Source organism: Plectropomus leopardus, chromosome 13 (assembly GCF_026936395.1).
Source record: "Plectropomus leopardus strain MGB_pleo_1.0 chromosome 13, ASM2693639v1, whole genome shotgun sequence".
Lineage (NCBI taxonomy): Eukaryota > Metazoa > Chordata > Actinopteri > Perciformes > Serranidae > Plectropomus > Plectropomus leopardus.
The window spans coordinates 21,563,108-21,584,912 of record NC_142188.1 but is presented as its reverse complement, the minus strand read 5'-3'; the positions used below and the strand labels follow the sequence as shown (position 1 = coordinate 21,584,912).

At 37.6% G+C, this 21,805-nt stretch overlaps 1 long non-coding RNA gene across 2 annotated transcripts in view; it reads right to left on the bottom strand.

Annotated features, from left to right (window-relative positions):
- The window catches only part of LOC148187703 (uncharacterized), a 122,025-nt gene that overhangs the window by 50,895 nt on the left and 49,325 nt on the right, over positions 1-21,805 (bottom strand). For both annotated transcript variants that reach the window (XR_015778551.1, XR_015778552.1), the window contains exon 4: positions 16,120-16,282. This is a non-coding gene — a long non-coding RNA (uncharacterized LOC148187703). The remainder of the gene's footprint in view (positions 1-16,119; positions 16,283-21,805) is intronic.

Sequence of the window (21,805 nt, the reverse complement as noted above, 5' to 3'; positions counted from 1 at the left end):
AGCCAACCACAGCTTCACTCTCTCTGGTGTTTCCCTGCTGCTATATTTGCTTTTTTTGCCGCACAGTGTCTCATGGCTGCTGTTTACAGTCTGTCGCCTGGTCACTACCTTTTTATAAAATCTTGACTTCACCTGAGCACAGTGTGGGTACACGCCCATAAGCATCCTGAGCACAGAAAATAATAAGAAAATGAGAAAACACGGGCAGAGGGCAGAGTCTCTACAGATATCCACATCAAACACTTAAAGTGGGTCATACGTGATGACCGAGAGGGATTACTACATGCGTCTATACATTTTTTTATAGGAAAATGCTGCATATATTTAAATATGGTTGACTAGAAAATGCTAAATTTAACATTAAGTCATGTTGCCAAAGAATAAAGTGAAAACACTCACTTACTGTACTTTGAATTCATTTTCCATCAACATTTCCAACCACAACACAGCAATCATACTACTTTATCATCCTTAATAAACACTCCAACAATAGAAAATTCTGTTGTTTTGACAGGGAGCTTGATATACAGAAACAATGCAACAATACAAAGCAAGCTGGCATAATGTGTGGCACAACAAAGACTTGACGGAAGATGAAAGAAAGCATCCTTTTAGGTTCACCAGAGAAAACAAATGAACAAAGTTCTTTAGAGGGAGACCCAGGAGATATAAGGTTGAAGTAAACAAATTTGTCACTGCGTCAAGAAATATTTATATTAACAAATCTGGAGATTCAGCTTTCATAATGTCTTGAAATACTACTGTGCATTAGTGTAGGGATAAATCACATTGTTTAAGAATAAACCTGCTGTTCTTACAGTTTGTTGTAAAACAACACATTTTTTAAACATTGTTTTTCTCAGACTTATTTCATAAGTCTTTTTCTATGCTTTTGACAAGCGTCTGACTTCTAAAAATATCTGATACTTACCCTTTGAGAAATATCTTTTCACTGGAATTTTTTTTCTTTTTTTGGCAAGAGTTTCACTCTCTTCCTTCTCCATTGGCTCATCCACAACTGACAGTTTTAGCTTTCATCAAACTAAAGCTCTCCCTTTGATCTGTTGATATTTTCACATGATTTTAGGCATTTAATCTTTCATAACTGGGAAATGCCTCTTAATCAGGTTTCTGCTTGAAAGTTGTGTTAATTTGTGAGACGTTATTTTATATCAAGTGAGAATATGTTTCAGTGGCGCTTACCGGCCTCCTGAGGGGTGTGCTTGGGATATTTCCTGCTTGACAGTGCCTGACAGTCACTTCTTTATCGTCTTATGTTTTTCCAATTTTAGGAATAATGCAGTTCTTTTTGTGCACTGTATTATCCATCCCATTACAATACATTACATTGAAAAATATGTAAAAATATTCAGTATTGTTTTGTTTTGAACCTTGGCTGATGATCACAGTGATTTTGGACGCGATAGCTTTTATTAAGTGATGAGGGAGGATTGATGGCCACCTAAAAAAGCAGGAAAACAACGAGCCATTCATTTATTTACTGTCAAACAGAAGTGACATATTGTAATTGCGGTGCTATCACTGTATCTTGTACTGCTGATATCTGGTTTTGCTGGGAGTGTGATTGTGAATAAATAACAAAGCGCAGGTGGTGCCTCCAGCATTTTACGAACATGCCCTGTTTATGCATCATCACTTTTTAGTCTCCTCAAAATTCAAACCAGTACTCTGCAGTCAAGTTTTATGCATCCTGCCCCAGAGAGCTATAAGACACCTTCACAGACAGGAGGGCCAGCCACCTGTTCGTTACATGTAATAACTCCTGGAGTCTTTGGAGAGATGCCAGACACTTCCAGTTAAACACCTACTATATCATACGAGCATTAATAAAGAAGGTGATGTAGTGTTTTATATCGCTGTGGTAGTACAATGCTGGGCCTGCAGGCTAAAAGTCCTAATGAGCCAAAGTGGCGACATCACTGTGCGTGTCCTTTTCACTCCCATCCCATTTTTTATTCATTTAAACAACCTCCGAGTCCCATTGTAGCTCTCATCTTAGTGCTTTTCAAGGAGAAAAACAAATCAACACATTTTCTGCCTGTCAGGGATGAGAACGTTTGTCTATCTCTCCTGTGTGCCAAATCTTTAACACTTGTCAAGTTGGGATGCAGAAAACCTCTCAGAGCCCCTTACCTGCGCAAGATACTTTGGATTTGACACACATCTTTGAGAAAATATCAACAGAACACTTCAGGGGCGAGGCCTCAATCACAAATAAAAATTAGTTGCTTAGCCTGCTAACTTTTGGCTTGACCAAGTTGTGATCTTAAAAGATAAAGGATATAGTAACTATTTGTCACCCATTGGTTTGTGAATGTTTTGAAGCATCGAGTTTGGCATTTTGGTGGTTGCCATGTTGGAATTGACCATTTTGGTTAAGAGGGTCAAGCTTAACCTAACTCTAGCTGCTAGCTTGATTATTACATTGCATTTACAGTCTGTGTTAAATGCGATAATGCTAATGCTCTTTCTAAAATACCTACCACTTCCCCCTGCAGAAAATGGCTTAAAACAATCACAATAGAAAGCTGTTATTATTATACAATGTAAACCAAAATTAAAAATGCTTTGCCTGTAAGTGCATCACATTTAAAAAACCTCAGTTGCATGGTAAAACACGTGAATATATATTTATAAATTAAAGTACAAATAACATAAAGAATAGAAATTCAAGAAATTAATATTGCACATATGGAAAAATGCATTGCACTGATGAATGTAACTACTGAGCTCAGTCCATCTTAGAGTTCAGTGTGGTTATGGCTCTGGGAAAGAAACTGTCTTTAAGTCTGTTTGTCCTCATTCTGATGGACCTGCGGCGTCTGCCAAAGGCCTGCAGGTCAAGCAGGCGCTCTCCCTAGGCAGCGGGAGCTGTACAGCCTGCTATCTGGCCTCCATAGGTGACAGGTAGGTGTCAGCTGCTGACAAGTTGGTACAAGATGTAACTTACTAAACAATCATCCGACCCCTCAGAGGGTCTTTTAGTGCAACCAAACGACAAACAAGACTTTTTTTAAGTGGCCAAAATATGACAATTACTTTCATGAACTGAAAATACACTGAAATGGTGACAGCTACAGCTATGCCATTACTCTCTAAATCTTGGGTTATTCCATGGTTACATTACCCAGATTTACGCCATGGTAGTAATTTGTCACCCAGCTGTTGTCTTTAGAAGCCATATCCTTAATTTTGCACAACTTTAAGCCTTAATAACATTTTAACAGTTGAGTCATACAATTCATATTTATATATAAATTATATTAATATATCTGAGCAGTGGTCAAGACTGATGAAATTAGTAAGAGAGACCAACCATTTTTTGTACCTTTGAAGATTCTTTGGCAACATAACTTCAAGTGGGCAGTTTGAGGAACTTCCACATTGGCGCCATATTTCAGCCCTGGTGGCTGCCACTTGGTTGTGATCTATAACAGCTTTGATAATATGTGTTAATATGTTAATCACGATGCAGAAACAGTCCGTACATAACACTTTTTTTTTTTAAATTGCTGTAATCGACAGCCAACATTCCTGTCTTTAAGAGGCTGTACCAGGCTGAGTTTTAAAGCTAGAGTGATGATACTTGTATCATGTGAAACTAGAAGACCAGAGAAATGGTAGCACCCACCATGTCAAGCATGACAGCCCTAATTCTTGCGTTTAGTGCATCTTTATGTGTGATTTATGGGACCCTACATGTCTTCTCTAGAAGAAAGTACTATTTTTGGGTTTTGGGGGTCTGGGGATTTTTAGGTAGCCTAAAAAGGTGCTGATTTTGATTAAAGTTGCTGGTGGTGCCTGGATCACTTTGATCTTAATCAAACAGTCATGAAGTACACCTTAGAATGAAGTATGGTTTCTAAATTCAACTATCTTTCAAACTGTAGTTAAAATTTACTTAAGTAACCTTTAGATCAAAAGGGATAGGCTGTGGCTCAGGATGTAGGGCGGTTCGTCCACTAATGGGAAGATCAACAGTTTGATCCGTTCTGCATGTCAACGTATCCTTGGGTAAGATACTGAACCCCAAATTGCTCCTGATGGCTTAGCCATCAGTGTGTGAATGCGTATAAATCTCTGAGTAGCAGGTGGCACCTTGTAAGGTAACCTCGGCTATGAGTGTATGAATGCGCTTGTGAATGGATTAATGTTGCATAGTGCTTTGAGTGGTTGAAAGACTAGAAAGGTGTTATACATGTGAGGGTCCATTCACAAAGTCCATAGGAAGAGGGTAAAGTATGGGTAGTGGTTTGAGGTAATTTGCGGTTATTCTGTTCTCATGTATTATTTTTTCCTATAGGATACAGTGCCAGTCTGCTGTTCTGCCACAGTGCTTGTTTTCATGGTCCACTGTGTGAAAACCCTTGACCTTTAAAGCATGTGTTTTATTGGAAAAAATCTTGCTTGTTTGAAATAATCATTTTGAGCTTGGTGTTTCTTAAAGTTGAGATTTTCAGGGTTTGTACTGCGATTTATGCTTGTTTTTTTGTTGTTATTTTTAAACAAAAACAAAAAAAAAGAAATTGTGTTCTGATGAGCCAGGTGAACCGACGCTGCTTGTAGAGATACCGAATATTAATTCCTTTTCTTTTTCTTTCTCCTTGGAGCAGGGGCAAAGAGCTGCAAGAGATAGGCAAATTACGAGCTGCTGTCACCATCACCGAGCTCTGGCTGATTTGCAGTCTAAACTTAAGTTAGTCTTGAGCACGTTAGATCTGTCCCTGCTCCCTAGTGGGATTCCATATATTAATGACAACGCTGTGTCTGTGTCCTTCACAATAGCCATTGTTTCACTGTTAAACTCTTACACTCACTGGTGTTGAAATGAAAGAATGCTACTGATCGACTCATGAAGTTTAATGGCAGCTCGTTCAACATTTATCAAAAGCACAGTATAGACGGTGCCTCTAACCATAAAGACCAATGAGTACAGTGAATAATGCCTGTCCTGAAATGCCCTTCAGAAACATCTAATCCCCATTTCTTCTCACAGAGCTGCTGCAACAGTTGAAGACTGATTTTGCAGGGCAGCTCTCAGGGGTGTAACTGAGTGAATATAAGTGCAGGTGGTGCTGAAAGAGAATACATGCTCAGTCAACTTTCCCGTTATGAATACAGGCACAAAGGAGAAACCCAAAGTGTTGTGCTGCATACTTAAAAGGAGCATGTAGGGGGGGAGACAGTTGAGGAAAAAGAGATGTCGTAGTTCAGAGATCGGCTGCAGTGTTGACAGAGTGAGGAGTGTAGCGGGGTGCTTCTCCCTCTCAGGCCTGACTCAGAAGTGCAGCCTGCAGGTAAGGCACGCTGCACTGCTGCTGTGTACTTATAATCCACCCCACCTCATGAAAAACAAACAAAAATGATATCAAACGACTAAAAGCACAGCATGCGGAGAAAATGGAGAGAATGGGAATGCTGTGAAAGAGATTAAACTAAGCAGTGCTGCTAAGTCAAAATAAAGATTCAGTGAAGCCCAGCTGTGCATTTGTGATAGTGAGGATGACAATGATGGAAGTCATTATCAAGCCGCTTAAACGTGATCTCAGCTTGCTTATTTACTGCGTGTTTGCAATGGAGCTGCAACATGTATCATTGTATAATCATGATCAGCAGCCTGTATACAGTCTCCCTTCCTTTAGAGGAGTAGGTAAGATTAAAATCTCAGTCTATATGTAATGATTTCTGGTTAAGGTAAACTTTAAACATCATGTTTAGCTTGCTGATGTAATTCCTTTAAACGCATAGTTGATTTGCACAAATATGTGCATCAATTCAAGTCATTATCATCATATCCTTTCTCGAATCGCCCTGACTTAGAATATCAATGTGATGCAAACAACTCAGCCACCACGTTACAAAGCCACTATTCAACCGAGGGAGGCGAGATTGTATTTCTTCTTAGAAACAGAATACTGTGAACATGTGTCGGTATTTTAGCAACAGGTGCAGTCTTCCCACAGAGCATCTTCTAAGAGTGTGAGGCTCCACCTTTAAGTTCAGACAAATCCAAGGTTGGACTGACTAAGCTATGTCAATGAATCAATAGAGCACCCTGTAATCTCTCTCTTGTTTTGTAACCAAGTCTCCTGGAAAGGAAGTAATGCCCCTGAACAGAGAGGATGCTGCAATCTTGGATCAAGGACGATGTGTTTTCTACAGGGTATTTTGTGGAGGTTGTTATCAACGCAGCGGGGGGAAGCTGTTGTGGGAGAAGAATGAGAGGGAGCCAGACAGACAAAGCCGGACAGAGAAAGACAGAGAGAGAAACTGAAATTAAGGAGGCTCTTTGGCGTTCTCTCTATAAAGAGCAAATGACTCCTTATTATAAAAGCAAGGAGTGCTTGTGATGTTGCACATACTGGTTTCTTTAAAGGAAAACTTTCCACCCCCCACCCCTACCCAAATGATTACTTGAATATCAGCACCTCTTCCTGTGTTACGTTGAATTCAAGAAAACTTGGTTTTTCTTCCATGCCTTTGTGGTAAATGAAGAATTCAAAAATTGAGAAAATTTATGATGAATTGAAGTCATAGGTGTCTATGTTTAACAGCAGCAAAAATGTATCAAAATATTTGTTAAAAAAAATCTAGTACAACTTGTGGGTTACAATTAAAGTCTCATTTATCCAGTCAGTACTTCACTAACACATGCACTTTTGCTAAAGAATACTCAAAGAATTTAAAATTGAACTGAAAGTGAAATTATTTCGTCTCTCTAAGGACTCCATTGATATAAGCAGCATTTTTACCTCGATGAACACAAGAGCTGCTGGTCTAATGCCTCATTCAGTAGTTTGTTAGTGTTACTGTGTGGTGGCGGGGTTTTAAATGGTTTCGTCAATGTTACACAATAACACAAACAAATTAATTTATGGAAGCAGTGGTCGACCAAACGCTTCTGTGTTCATTGAGGTAAAATTGTCTTTTGTTAATAGAGTCTGGCTTTGAAGAGAGCAAAGATAAGTTTAACTCTTAATTCAGTTTTAAATACAAAGGTATTATTGGAAATGCATGTGTGTGTGTGGGATGTACCAAGAATACGACTGGGTAAATCAGACTTGAAATAAACTGCACAAGCTGTGTGGCAGCTTCTAAACATTTTCATATAGTTAAGCCATTGTTAAACAGCAGCCCCCAACTACAATTTTTCAAGACGTTTCTCCGTTTTGGGATTTTTTTGTTCACAATGGACACATACAAGCAAAACAAAGTTTTCTTCAAGAATTCACAACAAGCAGCTGATATAAAAAAAAATGATAATTTTGTGGGCGAAATATCCCTTTAAAAAAAGAATATTTCCCATATGATTTCTAGATACAGGTCATTTACTTTCACTTTCTCGTTACAATAAAGGCTGCTAAGATGGAATAAGTTGTACTGCTATAAAAATAAATTGCAGTCACAAATATTTCTAAATAAAGTATCTGTAAGTAATATGACAACATGTTTTCTTCACAAATTCAGCAAAAAAAAATGCTTACTTTTTTGGGGGGAAAAACAAGACAGTCTTGTTCAATGTTATGTAAATTTACAATTCATTCCTGTCTGAAGCTAATTGTTTGACACTAACATTCACTGACATCAAAGTCAGAAGTTTTCAAATCCTACGCAGTGGGCTTTAAACCATGATCGTACATCAACCACTGATTCCCCCAATCATGTTCATCCAGTGAAAAAAGGGATTAAATGGGGAAATAAATTAGTGAAGGGAATACATTTGGAAGCTCAATGCTGTTCGTGTGTGCTTGTTATAGTTAATTGAAGGTATTAGGTTTCATCTCTTTTTCATCCTCTGGTCATGACTTCAAGGCTAATAGCACTACCAAGTCATTTCCTTTTCTCTCCAGATTTTCACAGTTACTTGATGGTTAAAAGAATCAGCTTTTCAATCAACATGATGTTTAAGATAATTAAAGAAATTAGTCAACTGTCATGTGGTGTGCGGCTCTATGTCTCACGATCCTGATGTTATCTTATGTGAACCTCTCTACGTAGCCTGTTTTTGTAGTTTTATTTTGCATCGCTGCATGCCTTCCTTTCTTTTTTTTTTATTTCTTTTCCCCCTTTTTATTCCTTGTTTTGTTGTTGTTTTTTTTGTTTCTTGTAATAGTTTTTATTTCTAATGTTGGTGTGATTTTCCTTTAAAGCTGTGGCGATTTTGTGAAGGTATCAGGGGATCTAAGGGTGCTGAGTGGGTTTAAGGGAAATCTAGTTTCTCGGTGAGCATATGTAGCTCATATATGTTATTCGTTAGTGTTGTGTTTTTATGTGTGGAACCCAGGAGGAATAGTTGCTACTGTGAATGCAACTAATGGGGATCAAACTTAACAAATAACATTAAAATGTAGATTATTAAACCACAACGGCTGATTTGATCTAAGCCTCCTTCTGTAACGTCGTGTTCCAGTTTTGAGAGTTGATAGTTGTGGGAACACAAGCAGTTATTTTTCCATCAAGGTCAACAACGTAATTGCATTCCTCTCTTAGAAGAAATATAATCTTAACGCTGTTCTGTTCAATCATCAGTAGGTTGTGTCCATTGTGTTCCTGGCAGTGATTATGACAAGTGTTGCAGTTTTGTTTTTGTTTATTTCTTTTCCTTTTTTGTGGACCTATTTTCCCTTAAAACTGTTTGGTCTACTTTTGCTCCAGTCAGTGACTTCCTGCATTTCCCACAGTGACTTTCAATGGCCTCTCAGAAGGGGCCTCTCTGTACCGAACAGGTTCAGAGAGTAATCACAAAGGCAATAGCTTTTTCCAGTTGAGAAAAATAGGTAATAGGGAGGGATCAATGCTGGAGTGTTCTGTGCCCATTCGTTCAAAGGACACACAAAGAAATTATTTGTGATGCACCATGAACACCTCGACCCTAAACTGACTCAGGATTAGGACCGGGATCTTTGGTGTGCAACACAAACTAAGCTGCTTCATGAAGTCTTTATAGCTCCGCTGTGTCCTGAAATTAAACATGGGCAGTCGTTTTTTATTTCTTATTTTCAGGACCAACCAAGCAGACTGATGTAGGCAGATAGAACCGAAAGAGGTTACAGAATAAAGTGATTTTGCATGCTTGCATTATGAGCTTGCATTACTACTGACAACAGAAAGTAGATAGCTACAGAGTGAAATCGCTTAGCTTGTGTTAACCATAGACCTTTATTTCTAGCATCTTACCTAAAACCCATTAAAAAAATCCACTGGCTTTGAGACAGGAAAACTCATTCCTCCACCACTCTGTAATTTTACTGATAGCTGAAAAGAAATTACAATATTAAACAAAAACATTGTGTGCCACATTTTGGCAGGTAGGATTAAAACGTGATATCTGGACATTTAATTAGGAAGTCTACAGGTATCAGACACTTAAATTCACTGCTTTTGAATTTTTAAGATAATTTTTAACCACATTTAAGGCAGATTTTGGACAAATCATTTTCTCATTCAAGCATTAGAGGGGAAGTTTTTTGAAGGAATATAATTATTAGAGTGAGCTATGTTAATCTATATTTTATCGACAGGTTAGTGCAAGTCTAAATAAGAAATGTGGACTTTCAGGCAAAAAAGACTCATTTTGACCAAAACATTTTTAAATTTAAATTCAATAAAACCTTTATGGCAATTAAGACTTCACAGATTAAAAATTACGACTATTTCATTACTTTTAAGATATGAATATTTATAAAAATAGGCATTTTGAGACATTATAAGGCCCTGCAGACACCCTGTAAGTTTGCCATCTGTTTGAAATACACGACAAACAATCTGTTTGTATACTAGATGTTAAAATGCCAGTATATCTCCTAAATGATAAATATTCAACAGACATGGATCATTTGGACACTATTTATTTTGTGATACCTTCAAAGTTGGCTACACTTGGTCACTCATATCATACATTCAACTTATCCTTCCTGATGGGTAAAACTATTAGCAGGAAAAAGGAATAAAGTTGCATCTGTATGTGGAGACATCACAACGGCTATATTCAAATACCTACAAGATTAAAACAATATCTAACCATAATGGTGTATTGCATATCTAACAAATGACTTTCTAAAGAATAATTTTGCAGCAGTGTACTGAACAAAAAAACAATTCTTTGAAGATGCCTTCACCGTATGTAGGCAACATTTAGTGTGGAGGCGTACCTCTCTTAGAACTGAGCAGATAAAATGTTTTTTCATCCCAACATGCAAAATTAAATATAAATTATATTTATATTTAGTGCAACACTGAGACCATCTGTTTCTTAGATGTGCTTCTTTTCAACTCATAAAACTCTGAAAATATATATGCTGGGTTAACTGGCTGATTAGTATTTTAGGCACAATAGTTTAATATTTAATATATTTTGTGTTTTTCTTTTTTTTTTCAAGGACATGGTACTGGTTCAAAGAGAGACTGGTATTATGTAGTAAATGTACACTGAATCATATTAAGCTTATCTTATTTACAATGTTAGTGTTATCTATAATCATTTACACTGAGGCATCTCTCTGATAAATGAATTTCAATTTAGCAAAGGCTGAGACTTTATCTACGGCGCCTCATTATACTGATACTTGCTGAGGCCATGGGAAGTTTCCTTGTCCTCTGTCAACAATCAAGCACTCATACAGCACAGATTATGGAGGATCTTGTATGCAGATGTATGGTATGAAATCTGTAAATTACACAACAGATGTACTGTTTACACAAACACATGTAAACAGATAAAACGCACATAAATACTGCATAAATCTGTTTCGCTCCGTCTGTTGATTTTCTTCAATCACACTTGGCTCTTTGAGAATATTTGATTTTGTTTCTCTCAGCAGTCTGACCAGCCACGGTCAGCTCAGCCTGCAATTTTCAACCCTTCAATCACCAGTCAATGATACACTTCTAAACCATCAATCAGGGGAAATAACATAGGCTGAATACGTATTTTAAAAGTTTGAATTTTCGGCTACTCGATATAAATTCTAACCAAAACTTTCGAATATCAGAACACAAGCATAGAGGCAAAGTTTGACTTAATTTACTTTTGTTACTATAATGTTGCCCTAAATCTGCTACTCAATTAAAAAAAAAAAAAAAGTGAGGATATATGCACTGTAGTCTCCACTGACCTGTGAGAGCAGTTATGTGCATCCTAATCTCTCACAGAAGAACACCCAGTTTCTTGTAGAGAAATGCACAAACAGAATTTAGTTCAACGAAGTGTTGGCTGCATGCTAATTTATTAGAAAGATAATGCATTGTTTCACACCTGACCTTAACAGCAGAAAATAATTACAGAATTACAAGAAAATGTGAGCGTACCTTTATCCTGAACTTCACCCTCTACAACAGTTAACCATGCGCAAACTGCAGGCTCAAACATTCACTCGTGTAACATCAGGAGACATTATATTCCAACCCTGACAAGTATTTTTTTTACAACTATATATAACTTTATATAACATCAGTATTCACAACTGACAGTTTGTTTAACCCTTCCCCTGAACAGCAGCGTACCCAGTTATAGCTTAGCAACTGTAACTAGCTAGCATAGAAACGTCTTGCAGAAGTAACCAAATGTACAAACTTCCAAAGCCAAGGAGCACTATGTTACTTTAAACATCTAACCCAGTTTGTGGGGATATATTCATGATTAGCAAACCACAGTGTATTATGCACCAGAGTCCTGCACAGATCATTTTTGCAAACCCACACTTGCAAAGATCAGCACTAGAACCAAATCAAGTCCAGACCCACCTCCAACTGTTCGTACGGGTCCCACGACCAGATGTACGATTAAACATTCAGGTTACACAGTCACTCGCTCTTGGGTGCTTAATTTCTACTTCGTTTTTACTGTGAAATCAATGAGTAACATGAATTTATATCATATCTAAGCGTAGTCTATTTGGTGGAATAATTCACCAGCTGTGTTAATGGCTGAGGTTGCTGTGCAGTAAAGAATACTGTCCACAGTCTCCGGTATCTTGACAGAGGTAGTCAAAATTCATGCACAAAAGGGTTATGAGAATTTTTTATTTAGTGTGAAAGCCTATAACACAACCTGTACTCGCCATCCTGGCACTGAGCTCAGCCAGTAGAGAGCCTTTTCCCCAGCTGGATTTGTAGTTTAAGACCAGTGAACCCAGCTTAAAAAAATATAAAATGTTTTCACCTGCTGCCGCCCACATTTAGCTCATATTTTCACCTGTGCTCGAACCCATGAATTTGTATAAATATATATATTTTTACCCGTTACACAACCATTTTGAGGTTATGCAGCAGGTCCCATCGGGCGTAGGACTCTTTTCCTGGATGCTATCAGAGTTGAGGTTAACATTAGCAGTGCTTGTCCTGCTCTTTATTGGATTTGGGGAAGTTTAAGCTACAGAAACCCCCACCAGCTCCACCTAAAATAGTCTGTCCTTTGCCAATCACACTGGTTAGTCTTCACAAAAGCCTTTCCTCTGTAAAACTGAAAATGAAAATATGCTGAGCAGCAAATTATCATAGGTGTTCCTATATGAGGACTTTTTTTTTTTTAAAGATAATTGTTTTTGTCTTTATTTGATAGGACAGCTTTAGAGTGAGGAGATGACATGCAGCAAAGGGCCAGGGCTGTAATCGAACCTGTGGCCTCCTCTGCCAACTGAGCTACTGAGCGCCCCATCTGAGGACTATTTTAGGACAAATGAGATCCTAGGGCTGTACCTGACCAAGAAATATGTTAATCCAATCAGATTTGAATCTTTGACGATTCTGGGTTTTTTTTCCATATAGGGTTTTTAAGTGTGAACAGGGTGCAGCGGGACGTTCAGTGTGACAGCATCATGTAATATAATAAATAAGCTAATGGCGCTAATGACAGGTCACAAATGTGCACCACTAGATATCAAACACAAGCCAGAAGCCTTCCTGTCTTGCCTCTCTCCCCCTGCTGCTGCCTGTATGTCCACAGATGCATGTACCAAAGAGTAGCATGAAGGTCAAGAGCACTCACTCAACAGCAACACCTGCTGGCCAAAACTGCACTGCACACCGGCTAGCAAAAAAATGACTACTGGACTTGAAGCAATCTCAGTCGACTGACAGGTTTAAGACTGATGATTCAAAAATCTGACTTTCAGGGCGCAGCCCTATGACCTCTACTTTACAATGCAATACTGAGTCTTTATTTACCTGTCTTCAGGTGAGGATGCTGACTGTCTGGGACTTGTAGCTGCAGCCTTTAAGCACAACATCAGATCAATCAAGCAGACATATTTTAGGCCCATGAGATTTCATGAGATTTTAATTTGCAATTAAAAAAACAAAAAACAAATGGAGGCTCAGGCTAGAAATGTGCAGCCTGCTTTTATCTACACCTTTCTGAGTTCAAGAACAGAAATGACTAAGAATTTGATTGTGACCTGCATATGTGCCGTGCTAAAATGGTAAAGTAACTATGGTGGGCAAAGCTTAGTGACTGGTCAGTTTCATGTTATGAAGCACGCTGTATAGGACTTTAAGACCTATGTATGAATGCATGTCATTGTGGAGTCCAACAGAAATGTGCATGTTCCGTAGACTACATCTGAATGTCAGGTAGGGGGGAAAAAAAAAATCAGGTCAGCATGTGGGAGTGTAGCTGCTAGCGAGGCATCAATCTCACCATTCAAGCACACCTTTCTCTCCACTCTGAGAGCACAAAAAAATGTACAGATTGAATGTAAACACACATCTGACAGAAACATCTTCAACAAAGGTCCTTCAGAAAATCCATTTACATTGAGGTCAGAGTCATAGTAACATCTGGGGTTTTTTTTTCCTTCCTTGAACCGAAATCAGACTCACAGCAGTGACAGTTTCTATATGTGACACACAAAGGCTCACACAACTCCCCTCTTTCTCCTTCCTTTCAATTCTTTGCCACTGCCCACATCCAGAACAACATTTCTAAACAGATCCTGTGCAAAATTGGCATCTCAATGCACATGAGTTGTGCACTGAGATGTCATAGTACATTAACCCAATTTCAGTGGATTAAATCCTGCCTCACTTCCACCCACACCCCACCACCCCGAGGTCTCCTCTCATCCCCTCTTGCCCCGTCAAAAGTCATGCTCCATTTCATGGCTGCAGTGTTGGGCAGCGTCCTCTGTCTGCTGCTCTGGCCAGGAAGATGTGAGTGAAGGAGGACATGAGTGATAACCAAAACCCAAATTTTCTCTGGTCGCAGACGCCTTTAAAACTCACAGCACGAGTGCAGAGTGGGTATATCATTAAGCGTATCTGGGTCTTGTTCAAACCCCCAGGCAGTATAAATGAAACCTCTCCTAATGGTCCAGAGAACCATTTACAGCCAACAAAATACATTGTCTCTGTCAACTAAAGGGAAATTTGAGTGTATCTATTGAGTCTATTCATTTTCTTCTGGCCATAACACTGTTTCTCTACAAATGGACCCATGCAGTAAAACGATTCTCTCACAGGATAATCATGGCATTGTGGATGTGCTTGAATGTGTTATTCTAGAGTTTTCCACAGCACAACTTAAATTGGGTTCTTAAGGCTAAAGAGAGCAAAACGAGACCTTTAAATTTAAATTTTCTTTCATTTTGTGTCTTTTTTTCCCCAAAAGGGGTCAAGTACATTGCACAACCTTGCTAACAAGCACACGCATTGGTTATTTTTAAACTCCTGCAGCACATTTAATGAAATATTGATATCTTCCTCCTGTTCCTTGTGTCCGTCAGGCAAAACATCTCCACCGCTTCGAAGAAAAAAATCTAAATCTTTGACATGAGGTTATATCAGTGGTAGTGATATTGATATATGTACATTAGCTCAAGCTCCTGCTTCCACACAGTCAAGACATTTCAGTCAGCTGGCAGCTTGCCAGACATAAATGAAATGCAAATGTGGCCAACAAAGTTTTCAGCATCTACAACAGAACAGAGCGTCTTTAGAAAATTTCTGCTTCTCCTCTTAGACCTTTCTGAATCATGAAACTGTCCAACAAACAAAGAGTTCGGCGATGCAGAGAGGTCTGAGAGGAGAATCTAAGCTGCACCCTCGCACACAAACACACTCTGTGATGTATGTTCTTCAGAGTCAGCCAGGAAATTCAAGAAAAAAAACCCTGCACAGAGTCATAATTGTTGCAGCACATACTTTTTTAAACCTCTGTGGGCTTGACACCACCTCTCACTGCTCCGTCAGTTCCAGCGCCTCCTCTCCAAGGGAGGCTGCTTGACTTGCAGCAGATTATTCTCAACTCCTCTGAACCATCTCAGCGGAAGAATGGCTCAAGTATTGGACTTCAACATTTGCAGCTGAAAATATTGTCATGCCCTCAAGCATCATTCTACATTCTGTTAATCTTATGGTGTATTCTGGTGCAATGTGGAGCTGCATTGTTGTCATACTTACATGACAAAATCAGTAGTTTGTCAGATGTATCCAACATGATCCACATTACTGATTTCTGATCTGCGACCTCCATAAGTAAAGCTGATCTAATTAATTATCTTACATCAACAATAGGTCACTCAGTGTCACAAACAAACACAGATATCTCATGTTATAGTTCCTCTCAGCTCTATGGATCAGTGTTGTGGTCAAGACCAACTAAACCGATATTAAATCATGACCAGGACAGGCAACGCGAGACTGAGTCAAGACTAAGATCAGACCAATGGTAGTCCCTCACTGCATGACACACTTGGAAAATTGTGAAACATGCAAACAAAAAGTGATCTTAAGACTAGTCTCGATACCAAGACCAATCTCAAGTACTATTGTCATGGAGCTTTAAAGCAACTTTCCCGCTTTTAATTGTCATCTTCTGTTTTGGTTTCCATGTGGTATGCTTACTCAAGTGTTTTCTTTAGCTCAGTTTTCTGGTGTCTAAGTCATGTGTTTTGCATGTCCAACAATCCACACTGATCTATTTCCTCTCGAATTAAGGAAAACAAAACGTTTTTTAATGGCATTCTACTAACTTAGATCAAATAAATTAATTGAAAGAATCAGTGTGTAGGATTTAGGGGGATATACTGACAGAAATAGAATATTTTTATTGTTTTCTTTCATACAATCACCTGAAAAAAAAGAATCATTATGTTTTCTTACCTTACAATGGTGGTTTATATCTGCTTAGGGAGAGGGTCCAAATCCGTGTTGCACCTCCATGTTTCTGCAGTAGCCCAAAATGGACAAACCAAACACTGGCTCTGGGTAGGGACATTTGCGTTCTTTTGTCGGCCACTGTAGTCACCAGCCCATCTGCCACAACCTGAAAGTGTCAGAAAAACATAGATTTCCAACATTAAACTGCTTCGCTCAGTATTTTTACAGGTTTATATCACCGGACCCATTTGTTTTGGAGAAGAGGAGACCTCTGCACACAATTTGGCTCCTGGTAAAAACCTCCTGTAGCAGCCCTAACCTGGAGTACATGCTTGGCACATGAAAGAAGTTTTAGCTGGTTTCAATCTGCAGCTCTCACCACTAGATGCCACTAAATCCTACATGCTACTTATTTTAGAAAGACAAAGGTATTTTACCAATTAGAAAGTTAATGTAAAAATGGGTTGTTTAGTATTTTGTGTACACACAACTCATTGTTTAGGTCTGTGAACACAACCAAATTTAATTTAATGCATGGAAACATGGTCAACACTTTTATAGCTACATTTGCATTTCATATTCATATAATAATAAAACAATGTTGTTCTTTGTATAAGCCCTTTCAGAAATTCACTGTGTACTGTACAAAAATTGCTAGATAAATAAAACAGACAACAGAAAAAATACCTACAGCAGCACTAAGAAACCAAACATGTGCATCATTTGCTGTGTATCGATGACGGTGATGATCATCCACTTGCATAAATGTGACGATATAATATCTTGACTCACACACTGGAAAAACAAAAAGGTCGCAGTCTGGAGCCCTGATTTGTTTTCAATAATCCCTTTCCTCTAAATCACATCCAACAGTTCATCAAACGTGAATACTATTTGAACAGGAAAATAAGGAGATGGAAAGTTAAGTAATCATGTTATCTGGGGAGTGCTGCCTATGGCAACAACATTGCGTTTTCCTGTGGTGATAAGCATCAGTTGTGGAGCGACTCTTCATCGGAGCAGGATGGCTGTTTGAATATCTTTCTGATAACACACTGTAGAGACACACCTAATGTGATGACTGTGAGATAAAGCAGCATGTTTACTAAATATTTTTTGGTCATATCTAATATCCTGAGAGGGAAACAGACTGAGTGAGGTATACAGAGTTTGCTGTGGGGGTAGCTCATTGCAGATTTACAGTGTTGTTATTTTTCCCAAATTTAAAATAAACACATAGACCATTTTTAGAAATGAATTTCAATTTTGAGGTTAATTTGGTTGTTATCTGATCAACTGATAGCTTCCCACTCAAAAGTTGAAAAAAAAAAAAAAAAAACCTGGAGAAGAATTTATATCTGAGTAAATTGGAAATCAGCGCAGACTATTATGAATGTAATTGGCTGATTATATTGCTCATTAGAAGTGATGAACACTAAGTGGCAATATTAATTTGACTCATGAATGCCACCTCAGTATAAACAACACCAAGAGAATGAGCTAGTCACATACACGGGGCAGCCAGTGTTTCTGTGTGAGCAAACCAAAACAGTGTTATCATCCTGTTAATGAAAAATCATCCTGAGCTGTTCTGTTTCACAAAAATAATAACTAATAAACAAAACCTATGTCCTGGAAAAGTTTACTTTTATATAGAATTAATTTCCTGCGTGTAGCGGTGCTATGTATCCTACCTCTCCATCCTGATGACAAACTAAAGTATAATGAGGATGTATCGATGTTAACATGCAGGGGGACTGACAGTGACATGAACACCTGCGTAACATATTGCAGCCACACACAACAACCCTGCAATAAATACCACCTTTCTGAAGCCTAAGGCTTAATTTGTCAGCACTTTAGTGACATTGTCAACACAAATTGAACATTCACAAGCTTGGCAGAGGCTGCATTTATTGCAGGGCTATTGTATTGGATTTGCATATTATTATACAGGTGTTTCATACTACTGTATCCAGTGCCTAAGAGTTTCTTTGTGATATCTGTTGCACAACAAGAGCTAATTTTCAGGCGTTTTTGTGACGATGGATTTTAGAATCATTAAAAAAATTTGCAGCTTCTTAAAAATTTTAGTTGCAAATAAACTTGCAAATCACTGGTGTGAAAAAGATGTCAAGGACATTTACGGTTCCATTGTGCTAAATACCCATTTACTTCTAGATTGCAGAAAATAACCATTAGGTTTTCACAGTAAAACTAAGGATAATTCTTATGTTTAAATCCTTTATGCTACTTATTTTACAAAGATTGTGAAACATACTTCCATGGGACTCTTCTTTACTGAGGTTTGTGTAACCTGCTGTTTCTGTTTTTTCCTGACTGTCATTACCTTTACCACCTTCAACGTCAAAAGGAAACTCGTACCATCTAAATGCATTTGCACTTTGTTTCCTGTTCCTCTGCATCACCTCCTCACAGTCTTGTTGGTCTCTTCTCCATGCCATTCTACGGCAACATTTCATCTGCAATACTAGGAGGCATATACTCTGCCAGATGAGGACTCACACAATGTCAGAATGGAGGAAGAAGGTAAAGGGCAAAGACGGTTGCAATTGATCTTATTCATGCAAACAAAGCCTGTGAGAGAGAAGGCTACACTCTGGGAAGACCGATCCATCTTCAGCGGTACATTCTCACCTCTGAGGCCACATACTTCTTTAGTAAGTGACCTTTAGCACCTGCTCATCCCCGGACATGTTTTATTCACTAATCTCATACAAAAAATAGTGTAGATCAACAAAAATAAAATAGACTGAAAAGTATATAGAAATTGATTCTCTATTCACCCAATTAAAGAGCAACATGGTTGGTTTAATAATGCATTCTGCTCACTTACAATAGATGATATAAAATATTTCTGCAGGATATCATTCAGCGTGAGAACCAGTGGGATCAGTCAGGATTAGTCAATCCAGTCTCACTCCCTACTTATTAAGTATCGACACTTGGTCAGAGGCCCTTGGTGTCAGTCATTGATGCACACCCTTTAGCAATGGTATTTGCAGCTGTAAGGAACTGTTGTAGCATAAAGTATGAGAAAGTCCACATAGGGCAAGTTGGAAGAGAGGTGAAAGGTTAAAAAAAAACCCTGCAGACTGCAGACTGTTTGAATCCTGTGAAACCAAATAGTAAGTAAGTATTAGTAGTAGTAATAGTTATTTTAATACCAACGCAGAGTGCTATCATGTGTAGCACATGACGCTAACGAGATCACGTTAGTAACGAACACTTACTTTAAATAAAACCATGTTTTTTTCTAAACCTAACCTCATGCCTCTGTTGCCCAAGGAAATGTTCCTAAAAATAAAAAAAGACCAACAAACAAAGCTTATTAAAAAAAACTAAAACTGGATGGATTCTGTAAAAACAGAGGTTTATTTTGAAAAGACAAAGGACATGCATCCCTGTGCGTCAAAAACTGACACTGGAGGGAAGCTTGATATTTTGATGCATAGGACAGGTATCAAGCATTGTTATTTGAAGAGTTTGGGGTGAGAATGTGCTGATTTAGTACTGGTTTCACTGACTAATTGGTTTTTCCCTTGAAGGGATCACACAATGAGATTTTGATTTTAAAAAAAAAAAAAGAAAAAAAAAGAAAAATACAATGTAAAACAATTTTGCATTAGGGCCTATCTATCAGTCAAATATTAAAAAATGTATCTTTCTTGACATTAGTTTGCAAAATTAAAAAATAAGACACATTTGGCTAATTTTCATTTTCATGTGGTGGATTTTATCAAAAGAGGGGCACATTTTATGGGTGTGTTTGCCTGTTTTATTTGTTCTTGTGAACATGCACAAGGGTAAAGTTGCTTAGCAATGACATTATACATATCCATGCCAATGGTTGCAAACTATTTCACTGATCTACCTGGGGCAGTATAATGTGTATTGTGCCAAGAAACAAAGCAACCCGCTAGTAAAGGCAGGGAAGAAGGAGAATGCTAACAAGTAAACATGGATCTTAACAATCCCCAAAATCTTAAATAAATAAATAGATGAATGAATAAATAAATAAATAAATAAATAAATAAATAAATAAATAAATAAATAAAAAAAATAATAATAATAATAATAATAATAATAATAATAATAATAATAATAATAATAATAATAATAATAATAATAATAATCAGCTTTGCAAAATTTCTTATATGGAAGCAAAATGCATTCCACCTGTTTTTAGACCTCAAGGTTATACATTGCGTTCAGATGAGCAACACTGAATGTAAACATGAGTTTAGTTTGTTAACAAGATAATTCTCAAATGCCTCAACACATGGACAAATGAGAAAATGATTATGCATAATCATATATTGTCTAATATTGTCATTATAGTTAAAAAATCTCTGCAGGAATATTGTAAGTTATACTTTGGTATTTTTATGTTCATTATTATTGCTGCTTTGTTACTTTTATCCAATATCCAATCCAATATCATTATTTTATTGACTTTGTATATGGTTATATGTATGCACTAAATGGTGAATAAAGGGTTAAAGCTATCTACCTTATGCATGTTACCAACAGTGATGCCAATGGGCTGTTTATTGTAAAAAAAATATTTAAAAAATATTTTAAAAATTATTGTTAAACCCCTGTCAGACACAAGAATGCATATTATGTTTATTGACAAGCTTTGTAAAATGGGTCAAATTAAGTCATGGTGTTTTTTCTCTTTTTTTTTTTTTAAGCCTGTGATTCTTTAAACAGGGGTTAAAGGAATACTTTGAACTGCACAGAGTGTCTCTGTGACAGTTTTCAAACATTCAGTCACGAAACCTTTCAAATGAGTTCTTTCAACAGACGCTTTTCATTTGAATCCATATATAGCCATGCAGCAACAGCCTCTTTTGTTTTTATATAATGACTTGATGATAAAAAAGTATTCATCTCTTGTGCAACGATGAAACCAGACCATCAGATTGCCTCTTAAGAATACTGCTTGACTGCCTTTCTGTACTGAAGGGCATGCGCATCTACCAGGAAACATCAATCAGAATAATGTGTTTTAAAATAACTGCGTTGCCAATATGAATGAAATAAAACCATCCTTGCTCTCCAAGAATTAACATTACAAATTTACAAGGTAAAATCTATCGCCTAGTTTATATCTGATTTCTCCTGTCTATCAATTTTTAAAAATGTACTCTGTGAGCGGAGCAACATAAGAAAGATGAAAGTAAACATTTTTGACACAAAGTGCTAAGAGCTTATAATTGCGAATTTTAACACAATGCATCAAAACCATAGTCTATGTGGACATACAGCTGAAAAACATTTTAGTCAAAACAGCAAAGTGGAGAGTTACATGTTTTCTACCTTTAAAGTGCTCAAATATATTCCTTCACTTCTCATACTAGCTACTACAAGCCATTTAAAATACAGCAAACACTGTTGTAATAAATGTAAATGCCCACATTATTGCTTCTAAATATTTCACACAAAATTTGCATGTCAGCAATTATACTGTGCTACGTGTTCATATAAGGGAGTACGTTCTTCATGAAACCTAAAAAAATATAAATATCTGGTTTGTGCAGAGATTATGAGGAAAATCTTGAGGAGTGCTGCAGGTGATATCATTTACATGACAGGAGCAGCAGCAGTGGTTTGTTTGGAATAAACACAGGGAGCAGCGATGATAGCCAACATGGCTCAACAG